General features: G+C 42.9%; 1 long non-coding RNA gene across 1 annotated transcript in view; it reads left to right on the forward strand.

Moving 5' to 3' along the window:
• The window catches only part of LOC138776788 (uncharacterized), a 52,566-nt gene that overhangs the window by 22,328 nt on the left and 5,798 nt on the right, over nt 1-24,440 (forward strand). Inside the window, exon 2 of the long non-coding RNA XR_011360820.1 lies at nt 16,091-16,188. This is a non-coding gene — a long non-coding RNA (uncharacterized lncRNA). The remainder of the gene's footprint in view (nt 1-16,090; nt 16,189-24,440) is intronic.

Below are 24,440 nucleotides of genomic sequence, written 5' to 3' on the forward strand. Positions count from 1 at the left end.
TCCATCTATACAGTACATGTATACAGGACCCCCGACTCCATCTATACAGTACATGTATATACAGGACCCCCTACTCCATCTATACAAGACAGGTATATACAGGGCCCCCTACTCCATCTATACAGTACAGGTATATACAGGGCCCCCTACTCCATCTATACAGTACATGTATATACAGGACCCCCTACTCCATCTATACAGTACATGTATATACAGGACCCCCTACTCCAACTATACAGTACATGTATATACAGGACCCCCTACTCCATCTATACAGTACATGTATATACAGGACCCCCTACTCCATCTATACAGTACATGTATATACAGGGCCCCCTACTCCATCTATACAGTACATGTATATACAGGACCCCCTACTCCATCTATACAGTACATATATATACAGGGCCCCCTACTCCATCTATACAGTACATGTATATACAGGACCCCCTACTCCATCTATACAGTACATGTATATACATCAGCCCCTACTCCATCTATACAGTACATGTATATACAGGACCCCCTACTCCATCTATACAGTACATGTATACAGGACCCCCTACTCCATCTATACAGTACATGTATATACAGGACCCCCTACTCCATCCATACAGTACATGTATATACAGGGCACAACAGATATACCAAACTGTGACTGGGTAACACTGCTACACCAGACCTGACCAATACCGCCATACTGTGCTGGATAACACTGTCATACCAGACCTGACCAATACCGCCATACTGTGACTGGATAACACTGCCACACCAGACCTGACCAATACCGCCATACTGTGACTGGATAACACGCCACACCAGACCTGACCAATACCGCCATACTGTGACTGGATAACACTGCCACACCAGACCTGACCAATACCGCCATACTGTGACTGGATAACACTGTCATACCAGACCTGACCAATACCGCCATACTGTGACTGGATAACACTGTCATATAAGACCTGACCAATACCGCCATACTGTGACTGGATAACACTGTCATACCAGACCTGACCAATACCGCCATACTGTGCTGGATAACACTGTCATACCAGACCTGACCAATACCGCCATACTGTGACTGGATAACACTGCCATACCAGACCTGACCAATACCGGCAAACCGTGACTGGGTAACACCGCCACACCAGTCCTGACCAATAACACCATACTGTGACTGGATAACACCATCATATCAGACCTGACCGATACTGCCATACTGTGACTGGATAACACTGCTATACCAGACCTGACCAATACCACCATACCGTGACTGGATAACACCGCCACACTAGACCTGACCAATACCGCCATACTGTGACTGGATAACACCCCCATACCAGACATGACCAATACCGACACTCTGTGACTGAATAACACTGCCATACGGGTAAATACAACCCTGCAGGTATACAGGACACTACAGGTATACAGGACCCCAAAACTATACACTACAAGTGCACGGGACCTCCACAAAACTATACACTACAGGTATACAGGACCCCAAAACTATATACTACAGGTATACAGGACCTCCACCAACTATATACTTCAGGTATACAGGACCTCCACCAACTATACACTACAGGTATACAGGACCCCAAAACTATACACTACAGGTATACAGGACCTACACCAACTCTATAATACAGGTATACAGCACCTTCACCAACTCTATACTACAAGTATACAGGACCCCAAATATACTATAGGTATACAGGAACTCCACCAGCTATATACTACAGGTATATCGGACCCCAAACTATACACTACAGGTATACAGGACCTCCACCAACTCTATACTATAGTTATACAGGACCCTCAAACTATTTACTACAGGTATACAGGACCCCCGAACTATATACTACTGGTATACAAGACCTCCACCAATTATACACTACAGGTATCCAGGACCCTCAAACTATAAACTACAGGTATACAAGACCTCCACCAACTATACATTACAGGTATACAGCACCAACTATATACTACAGGTATACAGGACCCCCGAACTATACAGTATAGGTATACAGGACCTTCACCAACTGTACACTGCAGGTATACAGGACCTCCCTCAACTATACACTATAGGTATACAGCCCCCCCAACTATGCACTACAGATATGCGAGACCCCTAAAAACTATACATTGTGGGTATACAGAACCCCTCCAACTATGCACTACAGGTATACACTAATTCCACTGATTAACTCAGATGAAACAATACTTTTAGCTTGGCCTCCTGGGCACCTTAGAACAAATCTAATTAACACACTGACACTTTATACCCGGGCAGCGCCGGGTACATTTTCTAGTATTTTATATATATTAAATGTTTTATGTGGTAAAAGGTAATGTAACATTAATATTATTGGAGAGAGGGGATAACGTATATGGAGGTGTCTTCACCATCAATATTGTAGTGATGAGATTTCTAGCCTTCTGAAGGCTCCCAGGCCTGCTCTGTATGTCTCTATACAGCCTTGATGAGCCTGTCAGTATTATGGAGTAGTAATGCAGTGAATTGTATCAGTGATCAGGATATTGCTGATGAAGGTCCAGTAGAGTTGAACAAGGGCAAAGTGAAAAAACAAAACTAAACTATTATATTTAAATAAAATACAGTATAATAGAAAAAATACCCATTACCTACCTAAATAATAAAATTACATTTATTCCCAATACAAATTAATTGTTATACAAAACATAAGTTTAAATAAAATGTTTTTAAAAACTAGACATGTTTTGTATCACCAAGTTCATAAAAACTTAAGCTATAACATTATTACATAATTTATACATCTCAATAAACTTTAAAAAAAAACAAAAAAAAAAACTGTCCACAGTTTGAGTGTGGCTTTGCAGTTGTATTACTAAAGTGAATGGAGCTGAATTGCGATACTATATGCAGCATGAGGGCAGGGGTGGTGCTGTTTTTGCAGGAAAGTAGCTGTGCTTTTTCTCATCCTGACTAACCCCTATAACAAAAGTTAATTAATAAGTTACATGAATGATGTAATTAAGCTGTCATTGGGAGTTAGCTACCTAAGGCTCCTAAATGAGTTGAATTTAGCAAGGGATCCACAGGCCTTGTATCTAAACAACCATAAGCCACCCACATATTTTTGGTTAGCCAATAAAGGTATTACTATAATAGTTTAGTCTTTTTTTTTTAAACAGTTTTTTTTCTTTTAACATCACATAGTTTTTGTTTTATGGTAAACACTGTATCATATTGTTTTCATACTGTACATCCATAACAGAAGAGGAATGTATGAAATAACAATAAAGTAAAATAATATTTATATGGAAAATCAAGGGTGCCTATATATTTTTTTTTTGATTGACGTTTAGAAAAAGGAGCAGTTATCCTTTGTTAGGCTAAAGCTGATTGACATGTTAAGTTGAGACAGAGATGCAATGTTAACTGTTACTGTCATCAAGTTAAAACATTCACTATAATTTATGCAAATGTTTTTCAGTGACATTGCACAGGCAGTAGACAGAATATAGAAGTATTGGAGTGTACAACGTTGCCAGTTGTATAAATGGATCCCCATAAACATTACTGCCACAGGATGTCACCATTGTTTCAAAAGTGACAGACCTTTTGCTAAGACCTTACACTCTTATTCCAGCAATGAGTAAAAGAGTATTACACTGCTTCACTGATTTATAATAGAGCTTATAAATCTGAAATAAAAATTTTTTAATGTGGCACTAAATGTGTTTGTATTTAATAAATTCTTCAAGTGGGCTTAGGTCATTGCTGTAACGCCACTAGATGAAGTAAACAGTGTAAGCTGGAAAAGGTGATTTTTCCAAGAGGTCTGATACTAGGATGTACACATTTGCCACCATGTGTCCTGAGGTTTTATTGAGGTTTATTAAATATTAATTTATAGCCCACCTGGAGCATTATAAGATTTTTTGTATCAAACATATCAAGTTTATTAAGTTGCATAAGATTGCATTATATGTGTTCACACTTTGTCTGAGTGCCCTCAGATAGTACCTGGTTTTAAAGAGGATGTACCACCTGGTACATCCTCTTTAACCTGAGGCCACGGATCGATCAGCGTCGCTGAGCCGCGATTGGCCGAGCACAGTTATGCTCAGCCAATCGTGGCTGAGCAGCTGATGACGCGGCCGGCACTCGGGAAGATCGGAGGTGTTCGGGCCGGCCGGCCGAAGATGACGTTTGGCACAAGATGGCGGACGCGTGTCGGCACGGATCAGGTATGTATAATGCACTACACTTTCGGGTACACGGGTAGGGGTGGTGGGACACAGGGAAGGGGGCCATTCACAGACATAACATACATTACAAAGTTGTATAACTTTGTAATGTGTGTTATTCTGTGAATAATTTTTTACCGCCGCACTACCCCTTTAATACGTAAAGTAGTAAGACAAATCTGCTACATGGGCAGAAGTATACCATGGATATCAGACCTTTTCAACTGTGTCAGGTTGCAACTGTGTCTCCCCTTATGGCATAAATCTTTTCAGACAATAAAATACTATTAATGCGCTCTATCACCTTATCTAAATGTAGCAATGGATGTTTCCAGCGGGACGCTATATGAATTCTAGCAGCCATGAAAATATATTGTACTAGTTTAAAAGTTTTAAAGGGAAGCTTAGAGGTCTTAATCCCCAAAAGACAAGCTTGGGGTGTTTTAGGATATGACCAGCCGATGATATTTATCACAAGCTGAACAACTTTGGTCCAAAAAGACTGGACTAATAAGCACGACCACCATATGTGATGCATTGTACCAATGGCCGTGCATCCCCTATAACAAAAGGGGGAAACGTCAGGGTAAATAGCATTTAGCTGAAAAAGGCACATAATATGTGCGATGAAGGACCTTAAGAGCAGTTTTGATCTGGGAGGTTTGCCAGCTACCTTTGCTAAGAAGCTCACTGCTCATTTTCCACTGTAGTGGAGACAGAGTGAAATGTAAATCAGACTACCATTGAGTCATATAAGGAAGCTTTGTACCACTCGGCAGAGAAGTCAACATAGAGCACATGAGCGACAGCATTCCTTTTCTATGAGGGGAGTTACGTCAAAGTCTGACGGGGAACATTCATTGCTCGTAGGGCAGTAAGATTGCAAAAATGAGAACACATGTGTACCACTGTCCTCTCTAATGTACTGTACCACTGACTCCCTAATGTACCACTGTCCCCTTTAATGTACTGTGCCATTGTCCCCTCTTATGTACTGTACCACTGTGTCCTCTAATGTACTGTGCCACTGTCCTCTCTAATCTACTGTACCACTGTGTCCTCTAATGTACTGTACCACCTCTAATGTACTGTACCACTGTCCTCTCTAATGTACTGTACTGCTGCCCCTTCTAATGTACTGTACCACTATCCCCTCTAATGTACTGTACCACTGCCCGCCCCCCCCCCCCCAATGTAATGTGCCACTGACCCCCTAAATCATTGTTTCCTAACCAGTGGCTCTTCAGCTGTTCCTAAACAACAACTGAACATCAGGACATTATGGAACAACTGAACATCAGGACATTATGGGAGCTCTAGTCTTGTAGCGACTAGAGGGTCACATGTTGGAGAACACTATACTTAATAAACTGCCCCCCTAAATTATTGTTTCCCTACCAGTGGCACTCCCATTGTAGCCTGGTGGCAGGACATGGTGAGAGTTGTAGTTTGGTAACAGCTGAGGAGCCACTGGTTAGGAAACAATCATTTAGGGGTACAGTTTATTAATGTGGAGTTCTCCTACATGTGACCCTCCTGCTATTCCTCATCTATAACCCCCATTATCTCCTATCACCAGGGCATGATGAGAGTTTTAGTTTGGTAACAGCTGAGGAGCCACTGTTAGGAAGCAATCATTTAGGGGTACAGTTTATTTAGTGTGGTGTTCTCCAACATGTGACCCTTCTGCTGTTCCTAAACTACAACCCCATTATACCCTACCAGTAGGGCATGATGGGAGTTGTAGTTTTGCACTAACTGAGCAGTCACAGGTTGGAGAACACTACTAAATAAACTGTACCCCTAAATGACTTCTTCCTAACAAGTGGCTCCTCAGCTGTTACCAAACTACAACTCTCATCATGTCCTGCCAGCAGCCAACAATGGGAGTTGTAGTTCTGCAATAACTGGAGTCACATGTTACAGAACAAAGCACAATGTTCTCCCTCCCCAATATACTCACTTTCTGGTCCCATGCTGCTCTCCTGTTCTTGCCTCTTCTTGTCAGGTCTGGCCGGAGCAGAGAGATGCAGGCAGTGATAATCGTCTGAATCACGGAGAAGACACTGGCTGGCCGGACAGGGAGGTGAGTGTCCCCTGCTCCAGCCAGCCCTAGGCTACTGTATTGTATTGGTGTCTTACAGATATACAGAGATACTATACAGTAAACCCGAACCCCCCCCCCCCCCCGCCAGACCCCCTCCCCAGATACCAGTCAGGGCGGTTAGGGGCTCCTCTTCAGGAAGGCATCCTCTTCTCCCTACTTCACCCTCCTTCCTCGGGCTTTGCACTTCTCATTACTCCTTGATGGAACAGGCTGCCTGTTCCACCAATGAGTAAAGGGAAGTGTGAGAGTGGAGTCAGCGTGGCTTTAAGTCACCGCTGCTGACCTAAAGTGGCAGAGATTTAAAGTGGCAGAGCAGCCTTAATAACATCTGGCCCTTAAGTTTACGGGGGGCATAGGCCACCCTGTTGGCTATTTCAGGCAGGATTCCCCTGGAACCAGATCCGGTGTACAAACATCAAAGAATTAGGAGAAATACACACAACACATTCTTTACAAGGATAATTTTATTGGAAAGAGATGTGACGCATATTATAGTAGATTACAGAACTACAGTTAATTACAAACATATAATTGATGACATTGAAGGGGTTTTACCAAATGGTGATATCGGAGTTCATGTATAAAACCATATACTTAAAAAAAATAATTAGCAATGACATATAAATTAAATGGAGACTATGGTTTGGTGGAAGCGTCCTGCCTACCAGAAACTACACTCTCCATTGTGGGTTCAAATCCCACAAGTGGAGGATAAATAGCATTCTGTCAGTTCTAATAGCAGTGTGGGTTATGGGTAGAATAGTGGCTGTGGATATGGAAAATATATTGTGATGTTATCTTAGTGAAATGGATTTTTCGGCTTCAAATTCTACAGCCATCAGAGTTAAATGAGGTGATCAAGCTTATAGTTTGCTCATCTTCCACCTATAGGCTATGTTTACACACAGTATTTCCGTTAGTCTTTTGGTCAGTCTTTTTTTCTAACAAAAATCATAAGTGAAACTGACAGGGAAAAGTTATAATAGAAAGATTTACACAGCTTCTGTGTTTTCAACCCATTTCTGGTTTTGGTTGAAAAAAAGAGACTGACCAAAAGACTGATAGAAATTCAGTGTGCGAACATAGCCACAGGGTGCAAAAACAAAAATAAAATCCAGGAATCAGAATTTAAAATAAAAATGAGGATGATAATTTACCAAAATCATCTAAATATTTTAGATTCATATTTATAAATTTTATTTCTTTAAACACACTTTATTTGTCTATATTGGTAACTGTATACACTATGCTTATAAACATCATGTAGAAGAAAAGATACAGAAAGAGCTGTACAACCAAACCCTCCTAACAGGAGATGTTCCAATAATTGGAAAATAGAAGAGAAGAGCCCAGTAACTACAGACCAGTACGCTTCACATTTGTAGTTGTAAAAATAAGCATGGCTTTACTGCGGGCTGATCATATCAGAGTAATCTCATTTATTTATTTGACTATGTTTCAAAAGTGTTGGATGAAATCGGAGCTGTGAATATTAGTGAAAGTTAGAGAAAATTGGACTTAATCCCTGGATAGTTCAGTGGATTTGTGGTTGGCTAAAGGATAGATATCAGAGGGTTGTTGTTGATGGTGTATATTCTGAGCAGAGACTGGTTACAAGTGGTAGCCACAAGGGTCTGTTATGGGCTCTCTTTTTTTTAATATGTTTGTATGTGACATAGAAAAAGGGTTGGTAGGCAAGATTTGTCTGTTTGCTGATAACACTAAAGTGTGCAATAGGGTTGATATTCCTGGAGGTGTCAGTAACATGAAAAAGGATTAGCTATACCAGATAAGTGGTGAAAACAATGCAAACTGTAGTTCAATGTTTCCAAAAGTAAAATAATGCACTTGGGGTAAGGGAATCCTCAATCCGAGTATCATACTGGCAGTTCTGTGTTAGCAAAGACTTCAGTAGAGAAGGATTTAGAGGTAGCGATTTCTAAAAGCCTTAAAATGAGTCACCAGTGCAACCAAGCAGTAGTGAAAGCAAATCATATGCTAGGCTCTATAGCTAGAGGTATAACCAGTAGAAAGAGGGAGATTGTGATCCCAGTGTATAGAGCTCCAGTAAGACGGCTTGAAAAAAACTGTGTCCAGTTCTGTAGATCTGCAAAAACATATTGATAAAAAAAAAATGGAAAAAGGGGGACATGATTCAAAAACTTAAAATATTTTAAATGACTTAATAAGGTTCAGGAGGGAAGTGTTGTAACCCCTTTACGTCCACAATCTGTATATATATGTTACTATTGCACATGTTCCGTGCAGTAGGGATGTATATATACGTTTCTGCAATGACGGGGCTTTTAAAGGGAAACTCCAGGTAGAGGTAAAAAAAATCTAACTTCTGAAGAAGCATATAACAATATTTACCTATCTATCCCCGTTTTGAAACTGCCAAAAATCCATTTGTTTTGGGGGGGCTTGTTCTGTTTTGTGTTTCTGTATTTCCTGGTTGAGCAGATGTACTCAGTACTACAGGTTCCAGAATGCAATGCTTTCCCTTAGCTGTTCCATCACAGTCCCCCACCCTGCCTATTCCCCGCCCAAAGCTGTTGCAGAACATCTAGGCTGCATTCACACATTGCAGTTTCATTGTGTTACTGAATTATTTGCAGTACTTTATCATTTTATTGTGGTCCCACACACACAGCAAGCTGTATTCTTAAAATTTTAAGAAATTTAAACCTGCCTGGCATACACATATATCTACCCTAAGATAATAAGAAAGAAAATACTAAAAGGGCAGACTAGATGGACCAAGTGGTCTCTTTTTGCCAACAATCTTTAATGTTTCTACAATGCTATTGCATACCAAGACCAGTATTTCCAATAATACCAGTATTTAAAGAGGACCTGTCACCCCCCGTGACGGGGAGACAGGCTCCCAACCCCCAGCTAGATCCCCTTATACGTACCTCATCTTGCCGAGTCCCGCTGCCGGAGCCAGTCCCGGGACGGAGATATCCCAGTCAGAAGCTGGCACACGCGCTGTGGAGATAGGTCCGGCATCCATAGAGAATGAATGGAGCCATGCGCGCGCTGCAGAGATGAGTCTGGCTCCATTCACTCTCTATGGACGCCGGACCTATCTCCACAGCGCGCGCCGGCTTCTGACCAGAATATCTCCATCCGGGGAGTGAGACTCGGCCCGATGTGGTTAGTACAAGGGGATCTAGCTGGGGGCCAGGAGCCTGTCACCCCGGCACAGGGGATGACAGGTCTCCTTTAAGGAACAAATATCTCTGCCATACTGTTTAGATTACCACCATTACTGAATAAAATCCTATAGTATACTAAGACCAATATCCCCTATACAGTAACCATATATTGGTAGATAACAGTTTCAAACATGCTCTAGACAAGGGTTTCTCAACCTGCGGTTGAGAAACCCCCCAAAAGGGGTACCCGCCGCAGGTTGAGCGGGTACGCTCTGGCTTCAAGGGGACATGTAAGAGGCAGCGTGTGCCGTCTGTCGACCAATATACTTACCATTAAGACCATCCGACCACTGTAAAAGCCTTGCTATTGGTGGCAAGGATGTCTGCGCGTTGCACATTACCTACCTGTAGCAGAGCTTTTTTAAACATATACCTGATGAGGGCTGATTGCAAGCACCGCCAGTGCTCTTGTGCAGAAGCTTCCATTGCAGACAGCTGTGTATTAGCCTGTCGGCACAGGAAGCTTGCTGAATCAAGCTGGTGACCGGCACTCATGAAGAGACACTGCTGGAAACATGGGAACATTGTCATAGGTAAGTATGTTTTTTTTCCCCACACATGGGGGCCTATACTATATATGGGAGGTTGGAGGATATACTAAATGGGGCTGCTGCACAGGAAGGGGGGTTATAAGACATGGGGCTGCTGTGGGGGGGTGGACTACATGGGGCTGCTGTACAGGGAGGTGGGTAAAACTGACATGTTATCTATGTTCCTCACATCAGTACAATTACAATGATATGTAACTTGTATAACTTTTATTTTATTTGTCGGCTTTTAAAAAATTAAAACATTGTTATGGGGCGATCTGATCTGGGAATCAGTTGCTGACAGAGACTTTATACAGAGCCTATGGTGGAAGTGTGATATCAGCCTTATTAAGGCAACTTTTCTAATCGATTGCATTCTTGGGGGTACTTGGCTGAAGCATCTCATCTTGATAAGGTTGAGAAAAATGATTACAGTAACTTATATTCAGTGAGTGCAGGGGGTGTTTATCCCCCGAGTAAGGAACAACCTACATTGTAAATAGCTGCCCCAGTAAGGAGCACCCCTTGGTAGTTGGCCACTCCAGTAAATATGTCCCCAATGTAGGTTTTCCCGGGTTTGCCAGGTGTGGACGCTGCTTGATTCATTCTCTATGGGAGCTGCCATCTGAGTACAGAATTTCCTCTAGTCTTATTTAAGACTTGGGTTGCCGCGCTTGAGATTGTGGGTGTTTTTAGCAATAAGACTCTCTGCAATCAGTTAGAGGATAACCTATAATCGTGTGACATTTCCTTCAAACCATATCTGATATGTCCTGTATATAGTATAATACCATATTTAATGCTGTCTGGTAACTAAAAAAAATACAGATTTTTTTTATATTCACAATTGCCTTTTCTTTCACATAGCAGCTTCTTTATTTTTGCAAGTAATAGCTTTTAACCCCTTCACGTCAGCCATCTGTATATATACGTTCCTATTGCACATGCCCCGTGCAGTAGGAATGTACATATACGTTCCGGCTTTGACGGGCTTTGTGATGAGAACGGGATCGCTGCAGGGACAGCGATCCCGCTCTCATCTGTGTACAGCACCGGAGATAATGAGGATCAGCTGCGATTCCGCAGCTGACCCCCATTAACCCCTTAGTGACCGCCGAAACGGCGGTCACTAATGGGCCGGTGCCGCCGCTGTATTTCATCTCCCCCCACCGTGAATCCACGGTGGGGGGAGATGAAATAAGTAAAAATCAGACCCCAGATCAGCCCCCTAGTGCCCCAGTCACTAACCCCCCCTCCCGCGGCGGCCATCGGATCCAAGATGGCCGCCGCGATCACTGTGAACAGACTAATGTCTGTTCACAGTGATCAAAAAAGAAAAATGAATGAAAGCCCCATGCTCTCCGCCACCGGAGGTAGCGGAGAGCATGGGGCAGTCATCGGGACCCCCCCTGTGGGGTCCCGGTACTAGCGATCAGCGGTATATACTATATACCGCTGATCGCTTGTGCCATGTGCTCCAGGCACTTTTTATCCCCTGTCACCATGAATGATTGGTGACGGGATAAAAAGTGATGTCCCCCCACCCCCCAAGTCGCCCCCCACCCCCAGTCACCCCCCCTTCCCCATATACTCACCGGATCCACGGAGCTCCTTCCTCTTCGGTGTCCTGGCTGGTTATGAAGTGCGCATGCGCTCCACAACCAGCCAAGCTCTGAAAATTTAAATTGACAGAGACCAATTTGGTCTCTGTCACTGAACTATGATTACTGTGATAGAAAATATCACAGTAATCATAGTAATACAGTGAAAATGAATGTATAAAGTACAAAAAGTGACAAACATACAAAAAAATAAAACACACACTTTTTATTATAGTAATAATTACAGTTTACTCCCAAATTACCCCTAACCCCCCCCCCAGATTACCCGTAACCACCGCAGGTTGCCCGTAACCACCGCACGTTGCCCGTAACCACCCCAGGTTGTCCGTAATCACGTCAGATTGCACGTAACCCCCCAGATTACCCGTAACCACCGCACGTTGCCCATAACCACCGCACGTTGCCCGTAACCACCGCACGTTGCCCGTAACCACCACACGTTGCCAGTGACCCCCTCCAGATTGTCCGTAATCACCCCAGATTGCCTGTAACCACCCCAAATTACATGTAACCACCCCAGATTAGCTATAAGCACTTCACTCTATCCGTAACAATTCTAGATTGTCTGTAAGCCCTCCAGGTTGCCCCTAACCACCGCAGGTTGGGCATAACCACCCCAGATTGCCCGTAATCATGCCAGATTACATGTAACCCGCCAGATTGCACGCAACCACCGCAGGTTGCCTCTGACCACCGCACGTCGCCTCTGACCACCGCACGTCGCCTCACCACACCACACCAGGTTGCCTGTAACCACAGCAGGTTGCCTGTGACCACCCCATGTTGACCGTATCCACCCCAGATTATCCGTAACCACCCCAGATTACCCGTAACCACCCCAGACTGCCTGTAACCACCACAGACTGCCCGTAACCACCCCAGACTGCCCGTAACCACCTCAGACTGCCCGTAATCACCTCTAGATTACCCGGAACCACCCCAGACTGTCCGTAACCACCCCACATTAGCTGTAATCTAATTTTTTTTATTGTATTTTAATAACTGCGCTATTCTAATAACTGTTACTAGCTGCGGTTTCGCTCCAGCAAATTGGCGCTCCTTCCCTTCTGAGCCCTGCTGTGTGCCCATACAGTGGTTTATGCCCACATATGGGGTAACGTTGTACTCAGGAGAACCTGCGTTACAGATTTTGGGGTACATTTTTTATCCTGTTCCTTGTGAAATTTAGAAATTTCAAACTAAACCAACATATTTTTGGAAAAATTCAGGTTTTTCATTTTTACTGGCCAATTTTGAATACTTTCCTCTAATACCTGTGGGGCCAAAATGCTCATCCTACCCCAAGATGAATTCTTTGAGGGGTGTACTTTCCGAAATGGGGTGACTTTTGGGGGGATTCTATTCTGTAGACACTACAGGGGCACAACAAATGCACCTGGTGCTCAGAAACTTCTTCAGAAAAATCTGCAGAGAAAATGCTAATTGGCGCTCCTTCCCTTCTGAGCCCGGCTGTGTGCCCATACAGTGGTTTATGCCCACATATGGGGTACCGTTCTACTCAGGAGACCCTGCGTTACAGATTTTGGGGTGAATTTTCTCTCCTGTTCCTCGTGAAATTGAGAAATTTCCAACTAAAGGAACATATTATTGGAAAAATTAGAGTTTTTCATTTTTACTGTCTACTTTTGAATACTTTCCTCTAATACCTGTGGGGTCAAAATGCTCACCACACACCAAGATGAATTCTTTGAGGGGTGCACTTTCCAAAATGGGGTGACTTATGGCGAGATTTTACTCCGCTGGCACTACAGGGGCACTGCAAACCCACCTGGCGCTCAGAAACTTCTTCAGCAAAATCTGCATTGAAAAAGTTAATTGGCACTCCTTCCCTTCTGAGCCCTGATGTGTGCCCATACAGTGGTTTATACCGACATATGAGGTACCTTTTTACTCAGGAGAACCTGCGTTACAAATTTTGGGGTACTTTTTTTTCTCTTGTTCCTCGTGAAATTGAGAAATTTCAAACTAAACGAACATATTATTGGGAAAATTTGAGTTTTTCATTTTTACTGTCTACTTTTGAATACTTTCCTCTAATACCTGTGGGGTCAAAATGCTCACCACACCCCAAAATGAATTCTTTGAGGGGTGCACTTTCCAAAATGGGGTGACTTATGGCGAGATTTTACTCCGCTGGCACTACAGGGGCTCTGCAAACACACCTGGCGCTCAGAAACTTCTTCAGCAAAATCTGCATTGAAAAAGCTAATTGGCGCTCCTTCCCTTCTGAGCCCCGCTGTGTGCCCATGCAGTGGTTTATGCTTACATATGAGGTACCGTTGTACTCATGAGAACCTGCGTTACAAATTTTGGGGTACTTTTTTTCTCTTGTTCCTCGTGAAATTGAAAAATTTCAAACTAAAGGAACATATTATTGGAAAAAATTAGAGTTTTTCATTTTTACTGTCTAATTTTGAATACTTTCCTCTAACACCTGTGGGGTCAAATTGCTCATCCTACCCCAAGATGAATTCTTTGAGGGGTGTACTTTCCAAAATGGGGTGACTTATGGGTTTTTTTCTCTCTGCTGACCCTACAGGGGCACTGCAAATGCACCTGGCGCTCGGAAACTTCTTCAGCAAAATCTGCAATGGAAAAGCTAATTGGCGCTCCTTCCCTTCTGAGCCCCGCTGTGTGCCCATGCAGTGGTTTACGCCCACATATGGGGTACCGTAGTACTCAAGAGAACATGTGTTACAAATTTTGGGGTGCTTTTTCTCTCATGTTCCTTTTGAAAATGAGAAACTTTAATCTAAATGTATATATTATTGGAAAATTGTAATTTTTCATTTTTTTACAGCCTAAGGCTGGGTTCACACTATGTATATTTCAGGCAGTATTTGGTCCTCATGTCAGGTCCTCATAGCAACCAAAACCAGGAGTGGATTGAAAACACAGAAAGGATCTGTTCACACAATGTTGAAATTGAGTGGATGGCCGCCATATAACAGTAAATAACGGCCATTATTTCAATACCACAGCCGTTGTTTTAAAATAACAGCAAATATTTGCCATTAAATGATGTAATTGAGTGGATGGCCGCCATTTAATGGCAAATATTTGCTGTTATTTTAAAACAACGGCTGTGGTATTGAAATAATGGCCGTTATTTACTGTTATATGGCGGCCATCCACTCAATTTCAACATTGTGTGAACAGATCCTTTCTGTGTTTTCAATCCACTCCTGGTTTTGGTTGCTATGAGGACCTGACATGAGAACCAAATACAGCCTCAAATATACATAGTGTGAACCCAGCCCCATGGTGAATACTTTCCTCCAGCCCCTGTAGGATTAAAATGCTCATTATACCCCTAGATTAATTCTTTAAGGTGTCTAGTTTCCAAAATGGGGTCACTTATGGGGGTTTCCAGTATACAAACCTCCTAAATCAACTTAAAATAAGAACTGGTCCCTAAAAAATCAGTTTTTGAAACTTTCACGAAAATGTGGTAATTTGCTGATACATTTCTAACCCCCGTAACACCCTAAAAAAGTAAAATATGTTTATGAAATGAAGCCAGAATAAAGAGGACATATTGGTAATGTGACTTAGTAACTAATTTATGTAATACAACTTTCTTTTTTTAGAAGCATAGAATTTCAAAGTTCATAAAATGCTAATTTTTTCAATTTTTCATGATATTTTGATGTTTTTCACAAAAAACACACAAAGTAGTGACCAAATTTTGCCACTATAAAGTGCCATATGTGACGAAAAAACAATCTCAGAATCGCTAGCATACGTTAAAGCATCACTGAGCTATAAGCGCATAAAGTGAGACAGGTCAGATTTTGAAAAATGAGCCTGGTCTTTTAGGTGCAAATAGGCTTGGTCTTGAAGGGGTTAAGTTGCAGAATCTCTAAGAATTTTGCATTCAAATTTTACAGCAATTATTATTTATAAAGAAAGTGTACAGCATGGTGTGAGGTGACTTTATTTGCTACATTTTTGTCATGTACAATGTGTAGTATCAATGTGCCCTCCTGGCATACGCTACAGAAGTTATAAGCCCCTACAGCCTTTTGGGAGGGGGGAGGGGGGCATAGCAAGGTGGGGAAGGGAAGATATCATCACTTCTATGACTGACCTGTGACAGGCACAGGTCCCGTCAGCTTTAGGTGCACCTCTGATTAAATCCGGTGAGGTCAATGGGGGTGGAGCTTGATTTAAGAACGGCATACGAGTACGCTGGTCTGATTAAATGTCCCCCTATTTGGATATCATTTATTGTTCCCCAGACCCTATTGAAAAAAATTTAACGGCCTTTTTGTTTATGTTTTAATATTATGGTATTAATGCAAAAGTTTATGTGAAACAATAATATGACTCAATTTGATTTAGATTACAGGTCTTTCTGAACTCATAGATGATCCCAGATTCAAGACTAACAAACTTAGAGTGCAGCACAGAAAAGACCTTCTCCAAGTTTTAACAGCGCGGTATGTGAATTTATTATTATTTATTTTAACCTCTTAAAGGGGTTATCCAGCGCTACAAAAACATGGCCACTTTCCCCCTACTGTTGTCTCCAGATTGGGTGGGGTTTTGAAACTCAGTTCCATTGAAGTAAATGGAGCTTAATTGCAAACCGCACCTGAACTGGAGACAACAGTAGAGGGAAAAGTGGCCATGTTTTTTGTAGCGCTGGATAACCCCTTTAATGGAGCATAATTGCAAACTGCACCTGAACTGGAGACAAGAGTCATGTTGTCTCTGAAAGAAAGTGGCCATGTTTTTGTAGCACTGGATAACCCTTTTAAGGACCAACTAAGGACAATTTGAGCGTTAGGGTGGGTTCACACAATGGAATCCACACTGATAATTTCTGCTGCTTGTGGCGGCGCGCATCTCCACACCTGCCATAGACACAATTCTGGCCGGGCCGATTCCACTGTCCTCCGAAAGAATTGACAGTACAGTGGAAAAACACTAGAAATGACCCCACTCTGGAACCTGCAACTCTCAAACCCTAGGAGTGTTGTGGAAATATAGACCCCACAGGTGTTAGAGGGAAGTTTTTATCATTAAACCATTATATTGGAAATTGAATTTTCTCATTGTCAAAAGGAAAGTACCCCACATGTGCCCATAAACTGTAAAATAAAATGTTAAAATAAATAAAATAAAATGTGCAAATCCAGAATAATAGAAACAAATTATTGTCATGATCATGTGTCCTGCTGCTTGCTGTCAGACCCTGCCCCAAAAGATATCCGTTTAGTAGCAACAGTAATACAGGAAGCCTTAAAGGCCTCTAAGTCCGAGCAAAATAATTTTAAGATATGTTATTGCCCAATAAAAGTTATGAAAATTACTAATAGACACTTATTGGGAAACGCATCCAAAGTGCATTTTCTCTGCACTTACTACAGCATGGCGTGTTCAGGTCTCTGTAAAGTTGGTGATATCATGTCACATAAACTGCCAATTCCTGCTGCTTCAGTCTGTCCCACCGCTGCAGCAGGTGGCGGCAGTTTATGTGATGTGACGTGTTGTGACATCACAAACTTTACAGAGACCTAAACATGCCATGCTGTAGTAAGTGCTGAGAAAATACACTTTAGGTGCATTCCCCTATAATAAGTGTCTATTAGTAATTTTCAAAACTTTCGTTGGGCAATAACATATCTTAAAATTATTTTGCCCGGACTTCCTCTTTAACCCCTTAACAACATCGGGCGTAAGTATACGCCCCCGCAGGGTGGGCTTTAACGCAAACGGGCGTATACTTAAGCCCAATGTTTCCCCGACCGCTGTGTGTTCACGCACAGCGGTCGGGGAAGATGGCCTGCTATAATGTATAGCAGGCCATCTCTGCTCGTCGGCATGGGGGGTGATTAACAGATCAGCATATAGCAGCTAAAAACAGCTTTCCGGGTCATCGGTGACCTGGAAAGCAATGGCGATTGGTGCTGTCTGAGATAGCACCAATCGCCATTAGTGTCCCCAAGAAAGATGGCGCCGATGCCACCCCCACGATCACCGTGATAGGCCGGCCAGTACCGGCCGGCCCATCATGGCGATCAAACTGTAAAAAAACAGTTTTGTCGGGTTCTGCACCCCTCAGCTAGGTAGCGGAGGGGTGCAGAACAGGTGTGTGTAGTGCAGGTGTACCATACTCACCTGATCTGGGCGTCCGGAGCGAAGATCTGCGGTCTGCGCCGTCCTCGCGTCTTCTTCGCTTCACTTCCGGGTTCAGTCATCCAGCGTCGGAAATCTTCGGAAACGCTCGGGTTCGGCGGGTCTCGCTCTACTGCCCCCTAGCGGCTGATCAGTGTATATCATTCACTGATCAGTTGCTTTGGGTTAAAAAGATTTTTTTTTTTTCCCCCAATTTTTTTTTTCTTTTTTTGCGCCCTAACGCCGCTGAGTGCTGATCAGCATCGCACGTAAGTGCGCCGCTGATCAGCAACTCCTCCTTTTTAGCGTAGGGGCGTTTTCCCCCCTATATCCTACCGCCACTGTCTGCTGATAAGTGCCGCACATAAGTGCGGCATTTATCAGCAGCTCCTTTCTTGGCGTAGGGATATTTTTTCTTACTGTCAAAAAAACACGTAAAAAACACTACACTACACCACACTACATGGAATAAAGTTTTACACTACACCACTACACATTTACATACCCCATATACTAATCCCCGTATAAAGATGGCCCCCAGGGTGTTTTCGGCGTCGGACGCATACGTTATTATTGCCTCCGACACCGAAACAGCCAGTGAGGATGAATGGGGGGTCCTTCTTTCCTCCATTCATCCTCATCATCCAGTGACGTGTCTGGGGGTAGCATAGCGTTTGCTGCCTCCCAGACATGTCTTTTCCGCCAGAACCGTCCCAATAAGAGATCACGGTATGGCGTGAAATTCTACTAACTCTGTGAGAGTACCTCAGGGTACACTTACAGATCCAGGGTACGTGCACACTGCGGAATGGCGAAGGATAACCCTTTGTGCATTCCGCAGCTGGCACCCGCTGGCGGACTGATGGAGGCGCGCGTCTCCACCCGTGTCATAGACTCCATTCTATCCACGGGCAGATTCCGTCGTCCGTCCAAAGAATGAACACGTTCATTCTTTGGACAGAGGGCAGAAACCGCCCGTGCATATAATGGAGTGTGACACGAGCAGAGACGCGCGCCTCCATCAGTCCGCCAGCGGGTGCCAGCTGCGGAATGCACAAAGGGTTATCCTTCGCCATTCTGCAGTGTGCACGTACCCTTAGAGTGTATGAAGGAAGGGACACCCAAATCCAGCCCCCAGATGCCCCCTCCCCCATCCTCCTAGTTAGTGGGGAGATCATTCGGGAATTGATCTTCCCACTGCTGGATAAATCAAAGAGCCAAAGAATAGTCATAAGCAAGCCGAGGTCAGGTATAACAGGAGTTCAAAATACACAGGGATAGAAAGCTTAAAACAGGTACAACGAGTGTAAACTATAGCTACCTATAGCATCATGCTTAGGAAATGACTGAGCTTTATGTGAAACCGGGTCCGGGTTCCCGGTCTCATGGACGATTGGAGCAGAGAAAAAAGAGCTTGCACAGGAGGACCAGGCTGTCAGTCATTATCCAAGGCAAGGTGTTAACTGTATACCTGCTGGTAGAAATCTTCCCAGACAATGAGCAAGGAGTTAACTTAAATCAATATAAATGCCAAAGCAGAATAAAACCGTGTTCACACTAACAAAATGATACAAGAAAATAACTATCGTGCACATACATTTTGCTGCCATGATTGTAACCGGTGGCCAGAGCTCGATCCTGACAGTAATTTTTTGTATGGTGAAATTTGCAGAATAAATGGAAACCAGTAGGAAGCCCGATGGACCCCAATATCCATCATCATCCATTGCTGTCCTGTTCCATTTTATAGTGCTGACCAAAATCTGCAAAGGAAGCCCCAAAATGAGCAATGATGCATATGTGAAGCCTTATGGTCCGTTTACACAGAGCAATAATTCGCACAATCGATCGTTTATCGATTTTGAAGCAAAGATTTGATCATTTTGAGATCACTTAAGCCCATCTCACACATTAGGATAAATATGTGAAAGAATTTTTACACGAAGCGATATGCGAATTTTAAGCAAACGACTGATTTTAAAACATGTTGAAAGACCCCCGATGAACGATTTCTCACTTGTCACTTGATCGTTCGCTTTGTTTGTACGAGCTGATTATCGCTCAAATGTGATCGTTCGAACGATAATCGCTCTGTGTAAGTGTACCATTAGTATCAGTATGGGCAATGAAGAGCTTTTTTTTAGTAATTGAAAACAGCATGATATTTGCCCACTGCCCACTGATTAGAGAGGTGGGGCAAACAAACAGCTAGCAATTTATATTTTATGTGAAAATCTAGCCCTGCATGGCTACTTGGAGAATGGGAAGGATTCAAGACAATTAGCTGTTTATGGTTCACCATTTGGCCAATAGTTAATGAATAACCATTCTTATAAGTTCATTGACTGATTTAACCATACCAAGCCTTGCCAGCATATTAAAATCAAGCACGTAGCCATTGACAGACAGCTAGTAGTCCAGGATATACTGAAGAGATTACTGACCTTTAAGCGAACCCATTAGCAGGAAAACAGGAGTGTATAAATGGCTAGTTATAGTGCTTGAAAAAGCACTATATTGTAATTTTTTTCTACTGCCTAGTTTTGTTAATAGGGAAATTAGGCTCAAGTGTTCACAGGGTGTTCTAAAGCACAACAAGAGCCCATGTATGTCCAGCCCATGTTCTCTTTAATAAGTGGCTGTCAGATGCAAGCAGGCATAGAGGTGGTAAATAAGAGGACATGGGCTGGGCTTTTATCAAGTTGGGAAACACCCTCTGGGGACTTAAGCCTCATTTATCTTATAACAAAATGGATGAAATTTTGGGCATAGAGATGACTGTGTAGATAAAAAGCAATGCACTATCCCCATGAGAAGTTGTATCTTGTTTTACATCCCTGTTTTCTGGTCAACTGGTCTGCTTTAAAGCGACTCTGTACCCACAATCTGACCCCCCCAAACCAGATGTACCTTCAGATAGCTGCTTTTAATCCAAGATCTGTCCTGGGGTCCGTTCGGCAGTGGATGCAGTTATTGTCATAAAAAAAACTTTTAAACCTGCAGCACTGTGTCTAACGGCTGGGGCTTACATTTGTATATGCATTAGGCTGGCACACCCTCTCTGTTCTTCCTCCCCACCCTCCTCATCATTAGGAATGCTCCAAGCAGATTGCTTCCTATTCCCCACCTGTGTGTATAATGAACATGGGCTGGATCGTTAATACACCTGTGCAAAGCTCAAACAGCAGTAAATGTTCCTGGATCATTCCTAATGATGAGGAGGGTGGGGAGGAAGGACGGAGAGGTGGTGCCAGCCTAATGCATATACGAATGTAAGCCCCGGCCGTTAGACACAGCGCTGCAGGATTAAAAGTTGTTTTTATGACAATAACGGCATCCCCTGCCGAAGGGACCCCAGGACAGATCTTGGATTAAAAACAGCTATCCGAAGGTACAAGAGACGCTTTAAAGAGAATCTCAGTAGCTTCATGGAAGAGTTACAACTGAGCAGGTGACTCTGATATTAAAGGGGTTATCCAGTGATACACAACCATGGCCACTTTCTTTCAGAGACATCATGACTCTTGTCTCCAGTTCAGGTGTGGTTTGCAATTAAGCTCCATTCACTTCAATGGAACTGAGCAACAAAACCCCGCCCAAGCTGGAAACAAGAGTGGGGCTGTCTCTGGAAGAAAGTGGCCATGTTTTTGTAGCACTGGATAACCCCTTTAACCAGAAAAAATCCTAACCAGTTAGACATAGCCATAAATGGAGAAAGAGAAAAAAAGTAAATAAAATTGGGCTAAGATACAACCAAGAGAGTAAAATATTGAATGATGGTCAAGCCAAGGTTTTTAGTGAGGAGAACAGGTGAGGATGGGTTCAATTTAGGGTTGCCATGTTTATTGGATGTTGGAAACTTGTCATCTTTGTCAGAATTATTAGGCAAGTTTTAATTTTGAGGATCTGTTTTTATTATTGAACAACTACATGGCTGTCGGTCAATTCAAAATGTAAAAAAACCCCCCTCAAACCTGAATATTTAAGAAAGTAAAAGTAAAGTTTTGGCTTTCGTGGGAGACTATTTAAAGGGGTTGTCCAGTGTGGGGGCACTTTTTTGGGGGTTCCAGCGGCGGCTCACTCATCGCGGCGCTCCGGTCCCTGGTTCCCGGCCACTTCCGGGTGTCTGACGCCGCCCGAGACGCTACGTGTCAGGGCCGCTCAGCCACTCAGTGAAGGAGGCGGGATCCGTGTGAAGTCCGCTCGGATCCCGCCTCCTTCAATGAGTGGCTGAGCGACCCTGAGACGTAGCGTCTCAGGCGGCATCAGACACCTGGAAGCGGCCGGGAACCGGGGACCAGAGCTTCGCGATGAGTGAGCCGCCACTGGAACCGGGGAGGTGAGTGGATGTCTTTTATTTCAGCCACCTCCTCCCCGGTCCCCCCAAAAAAGTGCCCCCACACTGGACAACCCCTTTAAGTGTGCATAATTATTAGGCAGCTATTAGGACTTATTCACCTGTCTGCAAAATCTGCAATTACAGATAAATTTATATACCATTGCCTATTTGCACATTCGCAAATTTGCACATCTGTGATCCACAACACCAGTAGAACTCTATGTGATTCATACATTTTCCCATCTCAGTTATTAATTTTCATCTCTTAATTAATTGAGAATAATAAAGAAAACTCAAAATTTAGAATTAAATATTTGTGATATAAAAAAAAAATCAGTGACCAATATAACCATCTTTCCTAAATAACAGTCATAAGCCTTCTATCCATGGAGTCTGTCAATTTCTTAATTTGTAGATCATCAACTTTTTGTGCAGCAGCAAAGACAGCCTTCCAGATACTGTTCAGAGAGGTGTACTATTTTCCGTCATTGTAAACCTCCTGTTTAAGAAGAGCCCAACAGCCCTCAATACGGTTTAGGTCAGGTAAGGAAGGGGGCTATGTCATTATTATTTGCCATGCTAGCCATGCAGGAGAATACAGTGGTGCCTTGTATAACGAGCATAATTTGTTCCAGGACCGTTCTTGTAATCCAAATCCACTGTTAAATCAAAGCAAATTTTCCCATAAGAAATCACTGATAGGCTATGTTCACACAACATTTTTTCAGCTCTGTTTAAAATGACGTCCGTCATTTTGAGTCTAAAATAACAGACGTCATTTAGCAGCCTGTCCTCCCCTTGCAATGACCGCTGTTGGTACATTATTCTAGTTTGGGATTACTAATTGGCCTTTGGGTGCTGCTTAATTGAAAAGTCCATTGAATTTAATAGTAAAAACAGAGAAAGAACTGTGACAAAAGAAAAACTGTGTGTGAACAACTAATAGAAAAAGTCCGCTGTTTGCAAAAGACGTCCGAAAATAATGATCATGTTCATTATTTTGACGTCTGCGGTAAAAACCTCTGTTATCCAATACTTTGTGTGCATTGGGCGTCCATCTTTCCTTCAATACATTGCCATAGCAGTCAGTTAAATCGCGGCAATAAAGGACCTTATTTTAAATTGCAAAATCTGCCCCTTTTCTCTATTTTTGACGTTGTGCGAACCTTATGCAGACAGAGACTACAGGCAGTAAAGGGAATGAGTAGGGCAGATGTGGGCACACAAATGTAGCGCTCTTTGTCCAGAGAGAGAGGGGTTACAGCTGTAAAGAGATTACCTCCACAGTCCTTTCCCCTGATGTAAGCCCCAGCCTGAAGTGGATCTGCGATGATTTGGAAGGTGAGGGAGACTTCCTGGGTCAGAGTACAGTGCTGTAGGCCACCCTGTGCATATCCTTCTGGTCTGTCAAGAATCACTCTTATCTCATTAGTCCATGAAACCATTTTCACATATGTCTTGGCCCGGTCTTGACATTTCAACTTAGGTGTCTTGTTCAGTGGTGTTAGGTTTCAGGCTTCCTTTCCTTGGCACTGAACACCTTTACTTCTGGACACATTATTCTCAAATCTTTGTCAGTTAACTTGCTTTTTTACCCTCAAAATATTTGTTGACCACCTATTGACCACTTGCAACAAAACATTTCATAATTCTGTAATCCCATCTCAGCATCTTAGCACTGTTTTACTTTTTTGAATCAGTTAAATCTTTTTTTTTTCTTTTTTTTTGGCCCATACTCCTTGAGGGAAATAAGCTGCCTAACAAAGATTCATGCCTAGACATACAGTAGGGCCTTGAACTCCTTAGGCCATAACCCCCCCCCCCCCCCCCCCCCCTCCGTTTACACTAATATCCATCACCTGAAATATTTCCGTACTGGAGTTGGAAAATATGTTTAGAAAATATTGTATGGTCAAAATACTCACTTGCCTGATTATTTTGCACAATGTGTATACTAGATAATTTTAAATTTTATTTAATCAGACTTTCTCTTTTATAAGTAGAGAATCATTAGCTTAGCTATGATTAGAATAGTGAGGAGACCGTGTTTAGGGTCAAGATCTTTTGGTGGCTGAATGTAATCCAGGGGTCGTGACAGATAATTACATTAAAGAGTATATATGTAAAGTCAAAATTCCTAGACCAGAAGTGAACCAATTAAGAGCATGCCTTCCATATATGTAACATGTCTCATGTCTCAGGCTGTCCTCTGAAGCAAGAGATTTATAGGTT

The sequence above is a fragment of the Dendropsophus ebraccatus genome, unplaced genomic scaffold (assembly GCF_027789765.1).
Source record: "Dendropsophus ebraccatus isolate aDenEbr1 unplaced genomic scaffold, aDenEbr1.pat pat_scaffold_480_ctg1, whole genome shotgun sequence".
NCBI classification, from domain to species: Eukaryota; Metazoa; Chordata; class Amphibia; order Anura; family Hylidae; genus Dendropsophus; species Dendropsophus ebraccatus.